This window comes from Pteropus alecto, unplaced genomic scaffold, assembly GCF_000325575.1.
Source record: "Pteropus alecto unplaced genomic scaffold, ASM32557v1 scaffold3, whole genome shotgun sequence".
NCBI classification, from domain to species: Eukaryota; Metazoa; Chordata; class Mammalia; order Chiroptera; family Pteropodidae; genus Pteropus; species Pteropus alecto.
This window is the reverse complement of record NW_006442484.1, coordinates 24,684,723-24,688,285: the sequence shown is the minus strand read 5'-3', so window position 1 is coordinate 24,688,285 and position 3,563 is coordinate 24,684,723.

The following is a 3,563-nucleotide window of genomic DNA, read 5'->3' as shown; positions in this document are numbered from 1 at the left end:
GGAGCAGGCGGCGGCCAAGTTCTGGTCCAGGCTCTGGCTCCGGCTGCGGGCTCCGGGCTCGGCCGCGTTTTCGGTCCCCTGGCCTCCGCCGGCCCCGCCCCCTAAACTTCCGGTTCCGGCCCGAAGCTGGAAACCAGGCACCGAGGAGGAACGCTCCGCGGCGGCCGCGGCTGCGGCAGCGGTAGCGGTAGCGGCTACGGGGCGCAGCGCGCGTGCCGGGCCGCGAGCGCGAGGAGATTGTCGGGGAAGCGAGTCGGGAGAGGGGGAGGGGTGGGAGAGCGAGGGCGGGGCCGGCTGGAGGGCGAGGAGGCGGGGCGCATGGAAGCTCGATACCGCGAGGCCTCGGCGTCCGGCCTGCTCGGCCTGCTGGGTTCTGGGGCTCCAGTGGGTGGGCGGGTGGACGCGGTCGGGTTCTGGGGCCCTTGGTTTCTTAATCGCGCTCCGCCGGACTTTCTGGAGCGCACGCCCGAATGGTCACGGGGAGCCCTAGAAGAATAGGACCTCGAGGTGGGGCGGATGGCTGGTGACTTCTCCGGGGGGTGCGTCTACAGCGCCCTGTCTTTCCTCTGGGGGGACGCCTCGTCCGCTCTGAGACTCCGGGAGTCGGGAAGCCGCGGGTGGGAGCTGGTCCGCCGCGCCTGCCGAGCTGACGGAGCGAGCTCGATGTGCGAGAGCTGCTGTTTCCAGTCTTAAGGATGCATCGCACCCCTGTGGCTTGTACTGTTTTCTCTTTCATCTAAAAAGATAGGAAAAAATCACGGAGGATGGGCAGCCCACCCGATCAGGATATGCACGGCAGTTATCACGATGTGCAGTTTGAATCCATTCCCGATACATCCCTTTTAATACACAAAGCATTGTGTTGAGACCTGTTTTGCGCGTAACAGGTTCGCAAATATCTATTACGCGCTGAGGAGGAAACCTGCAAATTTTGATCTACATATTTGATGGTCAGACAAGTGTTTACCTTCTCAAATTTTAGTTATTTTAGGGCCTATTTTACCCGCTTTAAGTTGATTGTTTATAAGGTACTGTGCTGGGCGTGGAGTTGGATCCATATGTAAAAATAGGACCCCTACTTCAAGAAGCACACAGTATTTGCTATACTAGAAGTGACTACCGAATACAAACTAAAGACAGTATTAAAGATACTAGCTTTATCATTTACCATACTTTAGCGAGCTCCTCAAGGTAGTAGAGCCCTTATCTGACTTCTCCCCCATTTGAATGTCTAATACATGATAGGTGCTTAATAAATAATTGTATAAGTGACCAGAGGATAATTGCCTTTTTCTTAAGTTCAATATTCTCACATGTACTCTACAAATTTTTGTTTTTTAATAAGAAAATAAAGCAACTGTACTGTGTTGCTAATTCATGTTTTACTTGTGGCTTACTGATCCCACATTTTTCCCACAAAGCCAAGCCTTGTGTTTATAGTGTTTTATTTTTCTCTAAGTTACTCTGTATTTCTGTTATGTTCATCCTGTAATTGTCTGTCCATTCCTACAACTTGTCAGGGTTATCAGCAATCATTGTGGCACTTTAAACCCTCAGCAAGATTTCCAGTTTTCTAGTCATAGCGCTCACAGTTTAACTGACACTGTGCAACAGTTAAGAAAAGTCCCAAGTTGGTCTTCAAGGTATCTAAATGATCTCATATTACATAGTTCTCTGGCCTTTATGAGCTTTTCAGAAGAATAAATATAAACCTTCCATTCACTGGTCGAATTAAGATCTGCCACTAAATTTCTGGAATGGAAGAGTATTTTATTTAGAACCACCTTCAGTTCATTCAGGAATTTGATGTCGGTTATACCCTGGATCAGGCCTCACTGTTGTCTTATCTCTGCATCACTTCAATATTTTTTGAATTGTGAAACCAGAGCAAGTGGAATAACTGGAATAACCAGTAATAGTACTAAAACTTGAAAATATATTCCTTATCTAAAACTTGAAAATATATTCCTTATCTTACCACTCAAATTCCCCAGTTATAAGAGAAGAATGTAAGAAAAGATGAAAATTATTTTTCTGTAGTATGAAAGAGAAGCAACAAGTCAAGTCGTCACTAGAATATTCTTCTCAAATAGTTAAAATAACCACAGGAGAAAAATTATTAGCATCCCTTAATAGCAGTTATCTATTTTGTTCCTAAATCTGTGTTCACCCCACCCTCTGCATCTTTTAAAAATTCAAAAATAATTTAACCTATTAAGACATGAGAGCATGTGACTAATTCCTACTGAAATTCCAAAGCTTAAACAAGACAGAGGTAGCTGCAGCTGACCCTGCTGCCTCTCTTCATATTTTCTAGAATGACTTTTTCTTATCTACAAATCCAATACCTAACACAGAACAAACTGTACAAACTGGATTTGGGAAGAAAGGTGAAGAAAGGAAAAGCCAACATGAAAGGAATTCTGGTCTGCCAGAGCCTTAGACATTATATGTTAAACAATTTTAGCTAATATAACTCAGTTTTCAAACCTGAGACCTGGCCTTGTAGCCAGTCCACTGCTAGACTCAAGTCCAGGGTTCCTGCAAGTATTTCAATTGCACTGCAAATTATTCCCAGCTGGAAGAATCTTGAGACGCCAGTTGAACCTAGAGAATCAACTGTGTGCTGGCTGGATGAGGAGGTGGAGGTAAATTAGGGTCAGAGACTGCTTTTGAGCTATATGAATAGCTCAAAAAGGTATGGAGTAAGCTTAAATCTTCAACTTTGAAGTGAGGCTGGAATTGAACTTGCCTTTGAGATTGGATATTATGGCATATATTGTGAGGAAATTCACCTTAAGGTATTCACCTGCCTTCGGACATACCAACAGCTACATATAAGGAACACCTACCAAATCTTTGTTCTTTCGTCATCAGGAAGATGACTTAATCCCTTTGGAGTATGAGGGATGTTGAATTCCCCTTACATGAAAGATTTTAATATATTTCTGCTGCTTTCTAGCTACTGTAGACTTACTGTGCACAGATTAAATGGGCATTCCCAAAGTGGCCCAAGTAATGTATTTCTTATATATCAATGCTGTAAAGCACACTACATGGAGAACACACTTGGTATCTTAGTAGATTAAAGGAAAGCAGATAATAATCAACACATCTTCTATTAATATCCTCCTCTCCCTAAGTGTACAAGGTAGAGGGAAAACTCTATATCCTAGCTTTTGCTACTGTTATTCCTCTCTATTTAGGTCTAGCCATAGCATTGCACTGTGCCAATGGAGTAAAAAAGATATGGAATAAGGACATGAGAATAGATATGGGACAAAACATTAAAGCAGAATAGTCTAGGACAGAAAAGCGAGTTAGAATAGTTAAGGAAAGTAGCTGTGGTGGAAATAATGGATCCAACACGGCTACTAATATAAATTTCAACAACCAGTTGGTTTCTCTGTAACCCCAAGAGTAACATTTGACTTTTCTTCGTCTATCAATCACCTCCTTCAAAATCCAATAAATGTGTGGGAATCAAAAAGAACAGACTTAATTTGGGGAAGGCTTTCTCTCCCCCTCCAATATATTATTTCGTGAGTGCAGGGGCTTTGTTT